This window comes from Myodes glareolus, chromosome 23, assembly GCF_982192425.1.
Source record: "Myodes glareolus chromosome 23, mMyoGla1.1, whole genome shotgun sequence".
Taxonomy (NCBI): domain Eukaryota; kingdom Metazoa; phylum Chordata; class Mammalia; order Rodentia; family Cricetidae; genus Myodes; species Myodes glareolus.
In genome coordinates, this window is record NC_142048.1 from 42,159,910 (window position 1) to 42,174,147 (window position 14,238).

Genomic DNA, 14,238 nt, shown 5'->3' on the forward strand with positions numbered 1-14,238 from the left:
TACTAAGGGAATAAATATGTATTTTTTTCACATCCAGTATCTAGGCAAAGCAAGGGAATTGTGGTTGTCATTTCTTTTGTTGGCATTATTTTTTTCCCTTAAAAGTAATTAACTAATTAATTTTGCATCCTGATTGCAGTTTCCTCTTCCTCCTCTCCTCTCATTCCTTGCCTTCACCTCCACTCCTCCTCCTCAATTCACCCTTCCTCTCTTTCTGTTCAGAAAGGGGTAGGCCTCCCATGGGCATCAGGAAAGCCCGGCACATCAAACTGCAGAAAGACTAAGCACCTCCCCTTGTATTTAGGCTAGACAAGGCAAGGCAATCCAGTGTGAGGAATAGGTTCCCAAGAGCCAGCCAAAGCTCTAGGGTCAGCCCCTGCACCCATTGTTAGGATTCCCACAAATAGACCAAGCTGTTAAACAATCACAATGTGTAGAGGGCTTACACTGGTCTCATGTAGGCTCACTTTTTGTTGGTTCAGACTCTGAGTTCCTATAAGCCAGGTTAGCTGTTTCTTTGGGTTTTCTTTTGATGTTCTTGACCCCTCTGGCTCCTGCAATCCTTCCTCCCTCTCTTCAGCAGGATTCCCTGAGCACAGCCTAATGTTTGGCTGTGGATCTCTGTATCTGTTTCTATCAGTTACTGGATGAAGGCTCTCTGGTGACAATTGGAGTAGTCATCAATGTGATCAAAAAAAGATGGCCAGTTCAGGCTACATATCCACTATTGCGAAGTGTCTTAGCTGGGTTTATCCTGTAGATTCATGGGAGTTTCCCTTTCATCAGATTTCTTCCTGATCCCAAAAGCCCAGCCCGGCTTTCCAGTCATCTCTTTCAGTAATGTTCCCATCCACCCACCTCCAACCTGATCTCAAGTTTCTATCCTTCCCTGTCCCCAGTCCACCCAGGAGAGTCTTCTATTTCTCCTTCTCGGGGAGATCCATGTGTGCCCCTTGGACCCTCCTTGTTTCCTAACCTCTCTAAGTCTGTGGATTGTAGCATGGTTATCCTTTACCTTATAGTTAACATTCAATTATGAGTGAGTATATACCATGCTTGTATCTGTGTGTGTGTCACCTCACTCAGGGGGACTTTTTCTAGTCAAAGAACCAAACAATCCATTTAAAACTGGGGTACAGACCTATATATAGAGTTCTCAACAGAAGAATCTCAAATGGCAGTGAAACACTTAAAAAATATTCAACATCCTTAGCCATTAGGAAAATGCAAATCAAAATGACTCCGAGACTCCATTATACACCTGTCAGAATGGCTAAGATCAAAAACACAAGTGATAGCTCATATTGAGGCGGGGACTGAAAACTTGTTCAGCCCCTTTGGAAGTCAGTGTGGCAGTTTCTCAGAAAACTGGAAATCAATCTACTGTAAGACCCAGCTATATTTCTCTTAGGCATATACCTGAAGGATGCTCAATCATACCACAAGGATGCTTGTTCAACTATGTTCACAGCTTTTTTTTTTGTAATATCCAGAACCTGGAAACAACCTAGATGCCCTTCAACTGAGAAATGGATAAAGAAAAGGGGGTACATTCAAACAATGAGCTATCAGCAGCTAAAAACAATGACACCAGGAAATTTGAAGGCAAATGGATGAAGATGTTATTATTATTGTTAATGTACACTGTATCACTCTGAGAAGACAGACTTTCAGTGTAGTCTTCTAGCAAAGGGGTTTTAGTCCTTGTTTTGTGTTGCTACTTTTAGAATGTTTTTTTTCAACACTGTTGAAAGTCAAAGTTCAAGTCCATCATGTTCAAATCTACTGTTGCAGTCATGTTCACAGCCAGGGGATTACAGGTTCCTGATTACTGCTCTCATTTGATTTCCACTTTATTTGGTCTCTGAGGGGTGTGGCATTACCTTTATGAATCTTCCATCAAATATGTTATTGTTTTCACTTCTTGAGACAGGGTTTATCTGCGTAACAGTCCTGCCTGTCCTGGAAATTGCTCTGTAGACCAGGCTGACCTCGAACTTACAGAGATACACTTGCCTCTGTCTCCCAAGTGCTGGGATTAAAGACAGGCCACTGCCTGGTCCTCAAATATGTTTTTTAAAAAGGTGTCTATATTAACTTCTAGCCTTTTAAATGAGTTTACATTAATTTAACATAGTTCTTTTTACTTCTAAATTCTTAAAAATAGATAGGATAGAAAAATTAATGTGATCTTGATACTTGAAGCAATGGAATGAGTTTGTATAACTTTAAATGAAACAAACCAGGCACAGAATGGCAAATACTACATGTCCTTTGTCACAAATGGAAACCAAAAAATTCTGATTGGAAGTCAGAACAGTGATGAATAAAGGTTGGAAATGAATGGTGTATGGGCAAAGAGTTGTTGGAAAGCAGATACTAAAACACAGCTACATGGGTAGTCAAAATTATTTGTAATGTTCTTCAGCATAAAGGAATGACTGTAGTTCATAATGAGCTATTACATATTTTATGAAGATCTGGAAGAACAAAATTAGGCTCTAAACATAAAGAAATAATGAGAAAGAAAATGCTGATTGTTCCAACCTGGTCAGCACACGTTTCAGTCTTGTTGGGGTATCATAATGTACCTCCTTATGCCATTAGTGCAGGTTAATAAAATATTGAATAATGGGAGTAAAGACATTTAGGTGAAACTCAGTTCACAGTATAATATCACAAAATGGCTTGAAATATAGCAAAACACATAATCATTGTAGCAGCTTTGAACATTTTAAAAGCTGGCCCATCTTCCGGTAGCACACAATAAAATATATGTTGTTCAAATATTTCATGTGACTCTGCCAGTTCATTTCTACTTTATAAAAAACACTGCAAATGGTCAAATTGTATAATATCATTTATACAGGTAGCTATTTTCTCAAATAGCTGAATATTGAATAGTTTATGCATGTGTAGCATATGATGGGCCTTGAAATATTTGAATAACACTCTATGTAATTTAATAAAAATGCTTGAATATTAACCACTATATATAAAATTAGCATTTGAGCAATGAAGATTTGAGACACCCCAATAATAGGTTAACTCAAGGTAGTGACTTTACAAGCAAAACCACATAAGGATCTACTACTAGCCCATGTGATGGGGAAAGACCTTATTCCTTCCAACATTGTTGGGAGAATCTTGACATTTTCTGGTTTTTGTACTCTCCCCTTCTGTCTAAATGTTAGAGCACCAATGAGTGATTCCTTCTCTCTATAATCTCAGTCTTAAAATATTTATAGACAGAAATTTCTGTCCCATCTGATCCTGCAGCCATTTAGTCCCAAAGAAACACACAGAGGCATATAGTAATTATAAACTGTTTGACCTATTAGCTCAGGATTATTATTAAGTAGCTCTTACAACTTAAATTAACCCATAACTCTTGTCTGTGTTTAACCAATGTGGCTTGGTACCTTTTTTCAGAAAGGCATTCTCATCTTGCTTTTTCTGTATCTGACTGATGACTACATCTCTGTTTTCCCCTTTCCAGAATTCTCCTTGTCTGGTTGATCCACCTATACCTCTTGCCTAGCTATTAACAAATCAGTATATTATTAAACAAACATGAAACACAAATCTTTACAGTTTATGGGAGCATTGTCCTACAGCATTTCCCCTTTTTACTTTTTAAAACAAAAATTTTAAATCTAATCTCTTTTGTTTAGCCTTTTTTTTACTGACCATTATCCATAATAATTTATAACTAATACTCTAAGCAAAGACAAACATCCATAATCCATTTTTTGGGAATGTGGGTATAGTTTTATAGGCTGCTTACTACTGATTGTGGGTGCTGATAATCTTATGCTGGCCCAAAGAAAATTAAGATTATGGTCAATTCTGTGAGGCTTGATCATCTCAGCCAACAGCTTTGAAGCTGTTCTGGATGCAGAACTCATAAGAATTATAAGAGGAGTTACAAATCATTGGATCCATCTGAGCCATCCATTCCCATTGTAAATTTTTCAGGGAGGTCTTCCTTAATCAAACCTTATTTTTCTTAACCCAGAGTGAATCCACAGCCTCTCATTTCCCTTGGAAAGAAAAACAAAACCTCTTTTCCAAAGTAATATATCTTTTGACTTAAATTTTGAACTAAAGGCATTTTCAAAATATATAGGTTGGGTTGATCCGGTAGCATTTATAATCAAATGTCCTTTAGCAGCTGTTGCTTCCTCCTCAGCAGTTAAACAATTCAAAGAACATAAAAATATACAGTATACAGATTCTCTGTGTATTTTCCATCTTTACCTGGCTTTTATTTTACTCTATTTCTTTTATTTTCTTTTTATTTTGGGGGTTTTTCAGACAGGGTTTCTCTGTGTATCTTTGTTTTTTCTGGAACTCACTCTGTAGACCACCCTGGCCTTAAACTTACAGAAATCTGCCTGCCTCTGCCTCCTGAGTGGCTGGGATTAAAGGCATGTGCCATCATACCCAACTGTTCTATTTTTTTAAAGGACTTTCTCTATTCTTTTACTTTTCTCTCTCATGCCTATGTATATTTTAAACATACTTTATGTCATTTAGAGGTCTTCGTTTCATCTGAATCTGTCTTTAATGTATATTTCTATCTTTTTCTCACCACATTATTCTTTAATCTGCTAAACTATGTGGCTAGGATTAAAGCTATAGCTTTGGCAGCTGGCCACACCTCATTCCTTAGCTTTTTGAGAGTCTAACTTTGTGATGGAGGTATTGGTGGGAGTCAGATTTCTTCCCACAACTCTGTGAAATTTCTAGGTCCATATTATCACCAAGAAGTCTGTTGCTGGATGCTTGTAAATACCATTGAAGTATTTGGTGGTAGAGCTGCAAGGTTTTTGCCACTAATGCTGATTCAGGAAGCCTCTCTGAAAGGATTCAAGCATCTGCTTGCTGCCAGCTGGAGTAAAGTTGGTTACCAAGAAGCTGCTCTTGACTCTGTTCCTATCTGCCTAGAATCCTTATTTTAAAAGCTTTCTCAGGCTTTCTCAGGAATTTTTTGCCAAATGTTTAGGTGCCATTTGTAGACAGAAATTTCTGCCCCTCCTGGACCTGATATTCAGTTCCAAAGAAACACACAGGGGCTTATATTAATTATAAACTATTTGGACTAATAGCTCAGTCTTATTATTAACTAGCTCTTGCAATTTAACTTAGCCCATAATTCTTGTCTATGTTTAGCCATGAATCTTGATACCTTTCCTCAGAAAGACACTATCATCTTGCTTCCTCTGTGTCTGGCTTGTGACTGCATCTCTGCCTTTCCTCTTTCCAGAATTCTCCTTGTCTGGTTGCCCCATCTATACTTTCTGCCTGGCTACTGGCAAATAAGCATTTCAGTAAACCAGTACGAGTAAGTGTTCAAGAGTATTATCCCACAGAATCTGTCGGCTTAACCAAAGCTGGAAAAGTTCTAGAAATGTAGTGACTGTGCCATTCCTGGGGCATGGTATGGTAAGATCATCAATCTTTTAAAACAAATTAGATGGGGTAATAATATATCTGAATTAGAAGCTTTAAAATTTTCTCTCAAGAGGTAATGTGGGATCACACGTTATTGGCAGAGAAACTTAGAGTAACTCAAAATGTTCATATATAGACAGAGGCTGTTCAAGAGGTTAGGTACCCTAGAGGGAGTGGGGTTTGGCCTCAAAAATATGTTAGGAATACATCTTCCTACATGTCCCATCACTATGGGAGCAAATATTAATTGGGCAATTTTATCCTGATCACTTCTTTTATTTTCTTTCTTTAAAGTGAGTGAGTGTGTGTGTGTGTGTGTGTGTGTGTGTGTGTGTGTGTGTGTGCATGTGTTTGCCACATGCTTTTAGGAGCCTAGAAGTCCAGAAGAAAGTGTTGGATCCCCATGAAAATTGAATTACAGTGGTGTTTGTGAGCCACTATGTGAGTGCTGGGATCTGAACCCAACTTCTCTGTGATGCTTGTAACTCCTGACCCACTCCTCCAGCTCTGCCATTGATTTTTTTAATGATAGTAAGTCTTTCCAGATGAAGAGGAACTTAATGGCTCATCTTGGTCCCTGGAGGAAGCATCCACTCCTGCTCAATGATGTAATGGGAACTTTGGGAGATGTAGCATCCCTCTCTAGCTTGCTGAAGGTCCACAGGCTTCAGAACAATCCCAGAGGCATATATAATCCAGTGCCTGTACAGCTTGATGGAAATGGATAGCTCCAGCTCCATGTAAATCTGTGTCTCTTTTTCTTTCAAGGAAACCAGATGCCAAAACATGGCAAGAAATGGGCCATTGGTACTGATTTCTGATCCATTCAGAAATACTGGAAATCTCCTGAGAAGCAATTCTAAGAAAATTTATAGCTCAATTTTGCTGACCTGGTTGGTTGAGACTAGAATCAAATGTATTATTGCCTTTTGTGATATTTTTTACTTTGGGGGACAGTTGTCAGATCATGAGGAAAGCCCTAAGAAAAATTAAACATCAAAATCCATCCATAATATTGCATCAAAGGACAAACACTCCGGAAAAAAATAGGCTTTTTGTTGTTCTTTCTCCATTTCCTGTGCTTCTTTTTCTGAGACTGAAAATCCAACAGAAAAACAGCAATTTAAGTACAATAGCAGGAGATACAAATCAATTCTTATCTAGTTTTTCTTTGTTAAGAGTGGGATCTTTGGAGATATTAATTCTCTATTCTTTGTAACTGCCACATAAATAGAGAATAATGATAGAAGCATGCATTTAATTATCTATGTTTTGTCTGAAGAATAGAGAAGTGTCCACAATAGTTTAAATACAGAATCACCCAACAGACCTGGGAGGAAATGACAGAAGCAGAGGTTCGGTGACCTGGGCTTTTCTTACATTGCAAGAAGCAGGAAGACAAGAGTAGGTTGAAGAGATGCAGAAGCATTCCCTCTATCCTTCCAAAGACTAAAAGAGTTGGAAAAACTCTCCACCCCTCTATTTCACTCTCAGGAACCCCGATTTGCATTCCAAACCAAGAAGTCATGGGAAGAAGAGCAGCAAGTGAAAAACTGACCAGCTGCCTGAGAGATGATTTCTCCAGAAGCAAGTTGCCAAAATCATGTTCCTGAAGAAAGAAGTTTGGTGGGTAAACTACAAAAGGGAGAAAAATGGGGAGGGAAAAGAGGCCTGACAAATGAATAGCATGCTATGTCCATTTCTTCCATAATTGGCAGTTAATTCAAATTTCTTTGTTAAAGTCTACACACACTATGCTTCCATCACAAATTAATCCGCAGAGTCGAAAGCAACAGGGACCAGAGCAAAAGATGCAGACAACAAACTGAGCATCACTCCATTTCAGCTGACATCCTGCCAATTAGTGAAACCTACTCTCCACTGCTGCTGTGCCTCATTTCAAGCATCCAGAGCATTGTCATTTGAGGATGAAAAGCAAACAGGGAAACAATACACTCAGTCATTCTGTTTGTTTCCTAGGATGACCATACAAAAAACACTCACACTGGCTTACACAACAGCAGTCTATGACCTCACAGTTCTGAAAGCTGTAAGTTCAGGATTAAAGGGTTGGTGAATGTCTTCCCATGGAGGAGTCATCAGGGTGGGGTTCATACCTATCTCCCTAGATTCAGGGTCCACTGGCACTGTTTGGTTGTGGGAGAGATTCTAGTTTTATCCTCTCATGGCAATATTTTACCATTCTCCTGACTGGGTACTCTTTGTAGACAGCACACTTAAAAAAACAAAAACAAACAAACAAAAAACACCACCTACATGTTAAGTGTCAAATATGACAAATGCAAGTAAGATGGCCAGATTAGTATAAGTATGTGACTAATTTTGTACATACTGTCTACAAAGAGTGTCCAAGCAGAAGGGGAGTCAAAGACAATGATATATTCAGAATCTGGGGGTTCAGACTTTTAAGTGAGAATTTTGAGGAAAATTCTTTATATCTCATAACAGACATGACCACAATGATTTAAAAAATATATACGAATATACATATGTAAGCATGCATATATATAGGTGTATGTATATATGTATTGCATATATACATATAATATATACACACATATATAGCATGCACACACACATCCACATCCACATAAACTATCATTAGTTGGTCTAGGAGGTTCTTCTAACTCTTTGTTGCTTTCATTGGTTGAATAAAGAAACTGCCTTGGCCTTTCAATAGGGCAGCTCTTCGGTAGGCGGAGTAGACAGAACTGAATGCTGGGAAGAAGGGAGACAAAGAGCCACAATGGAGTTGCCAGAGACAGACATGTCAAATTTTTCCCTGTAGGTCACTGCCATGTGGTAATATACAGATGAACAGAAATGGGTTAATCAAGATGTAAGAGTTAGCCAATAAGAGGCTAGAGATAATGAGCCAGGCAGTGATTTAAATGAACACAGTTTCTGTGTGATTATTTTGGGTATAAGCTAGCCATGTGGCTGGAACAAGGGGTTTTCAATCACCTTCAACAATTAGTACTTCTGATCAAGTGGTGAAATGTCTTAAGGAGAAGAAAATTCAACAGGTACTGTGGAACATAATTCTGTAACACAAATATTTCTTGCATTCTAAGCAGCATAGCCCAGTTTTTGCTAGAAGTAAACTATTTACTGATTTCTTTTCTCCTCTAGAACCAGGCCTGAGTCTGCCCTCTCCTTTCCTGATTCCTTTGTTGATTTCATTGCTTAACACCTGGGGTTTTTGTCTGAGACATAAATTGGCATAGCCTTTATTTATTATTATTATTTTTTAAGTTTGAGTTAGGCACACAGAATAAACACTTCCCTTTGAGCATAATTTGGTTAGAAAACAGGTGAACGTACTTTTAGCATGATGCAAAATCACAAACAAGCCTCTGATAGTGGAAATTATCCCTTGATTTTATTCATATTTATCATACTCTGAATATCTTAGGAAGTGAATCACCATCACACGATCAAAATAATCTCTGTATTTTAATTCTCAGAGTCCTGGAAGGAATGAAACCAACCTGTTCCCTCTGTAAACTGGAACTGCAGGAGAAAATGATGGTAGCATAGAAAGATAAAATAGAGAAAATAAAAATGTTTTAGAACATTAACCCTTAACATACAGACACACACACACACACACACACACACACACACACACACACACTCACAAAATTGCCCCAGTACCAAATTTCTAATGTTATATAGCATAAATCTGCCCCATGGTGTGTTGTGCAGAAGAAACTGGGCTGGCATTCCCAAGTTTCTGACTAATTTGCATGGAAAAGGTATTGCATTTGCTGTTACTTTATCCTTTGTCACTTGTACTATAACTCAGAGTGATGGCAGAGCTTGAACAAGCTGGTGATCACTTGTCCTGTCCTCCTGCAATTGAAGACACAGATACAGGGATGGGCTTGTGCTCATTTGTGGATTTGGGAAGATTCTGGAATTCAAGGATCCCTCACATTTGTCTGCTCTATCCCAGCTGGCTTGTTGGCTTTTAGTTCCCTGTGTGGGAATAGTCTTTCCTTTCGTCCCCGACACTTCAAATTTATGAACCGAGTCAAGCCTATTGCCTCAAGTGTGAGAAAGTATTATGGAGCATCCTCTGGTTATTTGACTAAATGTGTTTGGGGGCTCAGAGGGAGTGACGGTAGAAGGAAGAGAGATCAGTCTCACCAGCGAGGTGCATTGCCAGTTATCTAGTTGAGAGAAGGGATAGAAGGAGGGGCAGAAATCTTCCAGAGTTTGTTTATAATATGTACTTATATGACCTGACAGTCTCACTTTGCAAAATTGAATTAATAAATCATCTACAGTACTGGCTGGAATAGTTAATACACTTTTTGTGCCCCAGCAGAGAGGAAAATGGCCCTGCTTTCCATCGCTTTATGACACATTAAACCTAAATAGAATTAATGATTGAACTGTTGAATCATATTTAGTGGGAAGAACTCTACACGAAGGCTGGGTGAGCTACAGAAATGCATAAAAGACTTTTCATGTCATTAAAAATAGTTTCTTGCTCTCTGAAAGTTCTTTTTCTAGTTGTTCAAATAGCATTACTCAGTGGCAGAAACTGTCTCTGTGTCTGGATATTTGTGAATTTGCTGCTTTTTATGTATATTAAAACTATTAGGAGAAGTCACAAATAGTTTCTCACTATTGTTGTACATTATTGCACTAACTATTGATTCCTTGACTATTCTCAACCCACACATCGTATGTGAGGGATACAGAAGGGAATGTGATGAGAGCAATTGAAGAAAAGAAGGACATACTCCAACAGAAAGGGAGAATGAACCAAAACCCAACCCCTGGGGCCCTTTGAGGGACTTTTTGGAAGAACAAGTTACTCTGCATCTTTAGACCTCACTTAGATTATATTTTGAAGGATATAAATAAGCAACTCAGGCTTTCTCTTTTGTTGCTAGAGTGGTTAATTATTGAAATGTTAAGTATGTTACACCAAATGAATAATTTAATCATATTTTTAATGAAATACCTGCTAATGTTTTCAAGTTAACAAAGCATGTTCATTTCCCTTCAACAATGTTGGAGCTTGTCTTCCTGTCGCAAATATTCTACTTCAGAAAATTCCATTTCTGTGATCGGAATATATTTTCCTCCATCTTAGAACTGGAGGACATGAAGCTTGATTAAAGAGTTTATTTCACGTATTCCTCTGGCTTTAGAGCAAATTACATGCAGAGTGACTTGCAAAGGACCTCAACACAAAAGTGGTTCGTGTGTCTTTTCACAATGCACATAGTTTCCAAAGTCTTATGTGCACGATATGCTTTCAGTTGTCCAGGAACTTCTCCAGTGTCTGGAACAATGCACTGCAAGCCAGCACACAAGCTCCAGACACAGATGTTCCACTAAATCATTAGGCACTGTTTTTTTAAATGTCAAGATTTCATTTTCCTCTTTTTCTAAAATAAATATTAGTATATTGGAGATTTTCAAAAGAAAAATAAAATTGAAGGACCAAAGTAAATATGGAAGTGGTAGAAGATATTGTAACATTTATCAAATGATGTGTGACTTTAGATGCATTAAAATGAACAATTAAAAATTGACAAGCAAGAAAGAGGAGACCACCTCTTTGTGTCCCAACACAGTGCTTTTCTCTCTATACATGTCAGTGAAATCACTGTCATTGTTTGAGTTGGAAATGTCCCCATAGACTCAGGTGTGGAATATGTGGTCCCCAGCTGGTAATATTATTTTAGGCAGTGACGGAATCAATAGGAGGTGTGGCCTAGCTGGACGAAGTAGGTTATGGGGGGCTTACTTTGTTAGTGGGTCCTTACCCCACTCTCACTCCCTCTCTGATCTGTCCTAAGGAACAGATTCCTTAGGAAATGGAGGAGTCTCTTCACATACTTCCACTATCAGTGACATGCCTCAAATATATGGGACCTAGAGATCATGAATTAGATTCTGTGAAATCATGTGTAAATGAATCATCTCCTACCCTGTACATTTAAATATTCTCATAGGCATTTTGATCACAGGCACAAAAAGCAACTAACAAGATAGCATTATTCACCTCTTTGTGTGGCAAGTGTTATTCTATTCTCTTCTGAATATTATTGCCAGTGTTCAGACATTTACAGCATCAGTACATGGCATCTGGGGAGAATGGAGAACTTTTTAAGTCCTTAGGTAGATGATCCTAGTTAACAGTGGAAGAGTCTGGTTAGAGAAAGAAACCAGGGTAACCAAGAACAACATTATAATTTCATAAGCCTGAAGCTGAATGTACAAAACATGAGTGTATGTTAAATTTCTTTTTTAAAAAATTCGGAAAATGTGAACAGAAGCTCTAAGGATTATCTTAAAACCTCCAGCTTCACTTGAGCACTAGCCTGGTCCTTAGGGGGAGTTTCACAGGTATTACCTGCTCTAAAATGAAAAAGATAAGAGAGGCGTGATTTTTGTTGTTGTTGTTTTTGCACGGCAAAACAATGATCTCAACAAGACACCAAGTACACAATTTTGTCTTCTTCTGACATGCTAAAGTATTTATTGAAAATACTAGATTAATTGTATTATTTCCACCAGTGGCACACAGGGAATGAACATTACTTTCAGCCCATCATCTAGACTTTACCCAGGGCTGGGTGGGTATGCCATTGCCAAGTTAATTAATCCCGCTGAGATTTCTCTCCATATCTGTTTTTTTTGTCTTATTTCTGACAACTTAAATTGATAGTGACATGAAAAGCTCTCCAATCCCCAACTTATCACTTGAGAACAATAATAGACTGTAAATTAATCAATTTTTGACATAATAATCAAGCAGAAGTATAAAAAAGAAAAAGACACAGACTTGTGATTTATTTGATTTTAATGTTTTATTTTCTATCATGTGTATCTCAAGATGGTAATTGATTTTATTTTCTTAACTCAAGACCCTAAATTCCTAGGTTTATAAATCTTTGTCAACAAACAGAGGGAGTGAGAAAGACAACAGTGGCTTGTAGGCTGCATAGGAGGAGGTGCGGCTAATGCAGTAGGAATCCAATAAGAAGTGGATGCAAACCAAGCATCCACTTTTTCTCCCGAAGCTTGAAGGGCTTACAGTACTTCTGACTTTACATATGTTCAGGCATTGTTTATCTAAGTGGAGTGATAACCAATTTCCTACATGACATCTACTTATGAAAAATAAATAATGCTGATATGCATGAGGGATGTTACAACAGGAGAATGCTGGTGATGTTTCTAAGGAGAGGGGAAAGTCATTCAGATCTTGAATGTGGTCAGAGTCCCCAGAAGGAGCTGGATGCATTCCCTGGAGACATAGAACAATTAAGAGAGACAGACAGATATAAAGAAAGAGATAAAGGTATACATACATTCAAAGACATAGAAACATTATAGATAGATAGAAAGAGAGAGGGGGATACGGAGTTAAGTCTTCTTGATTTATAGAACATCTGAAATGTTCAAGACAGGTCACAGGCTAGAAACCCTGGACGAGGTGATGGTACATCCTGATGGAGTCTGTAGGCAACAGTTTCCTTTACTTGGCGAGAGTATGCTTATAACATGCAGGGTGGATGTCATTATCATTATTCTTATTTTTAAACACATGAACTCAAGTTTAGAGAAGTTAAGTGTCTTTACAGCTGCTAATCTAAACACTGGAGTTTGGGTTTTATCTCCATTTCTTTGTCTTCAGCCCCTGTTCTTGTCTCTCTACTTCCTCTTTGGTTCCGTGGAGTGAATGACACTGTGTGAATTAAGAGATCTTGTAAAATCAATAAAAAATAATTGTATGGAGATGAAATTATTGATGATGGCAGTATGAGAAAACAAACGCTGTGCATGAGGTGAAGAAAAGGGAACACTTGTGTACAGCTGGTTGAACATAAACTATTCCAGTCACATGGAGCTCAGTGCTCAAAAAAAATCTTTGGACCTATCTGTAACACTCCTGGGTTTTTCCTTGAATAACTCCAAGTCAAGATACACAAAGATACTTGTCTATCAGTCATTTGTTGTAGGAATTTGTGTGTGTATTCATATGTATACACACGATGGAATTTAATGCAGACATAAATAATGAATTGATGCCATTTGCAGCAAAATGGATACAATTAGACGCTATAGTATCACTTAAAGTAAGCAAGGCTCAGACATATATCACATATCATCTCTCAAATGTGGACTCTAGATTTTACAGAGACACAAAATCACATGTGTAGAGATGACTGAAGGAAGATACCTGGGGGAATGAAAGGAATTTGGAGGAATTGTTGAGATGAAGAGGAGGGTGGGAAATACAACGGGGAAAGAGGCAAAGTACATCATGGACTTCTATGCAAATACATTTAGAAAACCCAGTGCCATGTATAACAAGCATGTGCAAATAAGGAAAAAAATTATAAATTTCTATTTAAAATAGTTGAAGCTAGATGGGAGATGCCTGTTTAGGAATGGTTCAGAATCATGAGGATCTTGGGTGTGTTGTTCATTAGAAGAAAAGGATCAAGAGAAATCCTGAGGAGGGAGACACATGATGAAAGACAGTCAAAGGACAAGGCTCCAGGGTTTGTCAGATGCAGGAGCATGTCACAGAAACACGTTAGAAAGAGTTATTGACAACTCTTCCCCTGGGACTGAAGACAAGTCTGCATAGACAGACAATAAACCAGTTTTAAATGTGTGTGTGTGTGTGTGTGTGTGTGTGTGTGTGTGTGTGTGTGTGTGTGTGCTATTGAGAATGAGTTGAAAGAAGAATGGTGAGCTTGTCTTGGAGGAGGTCCAAGAGTA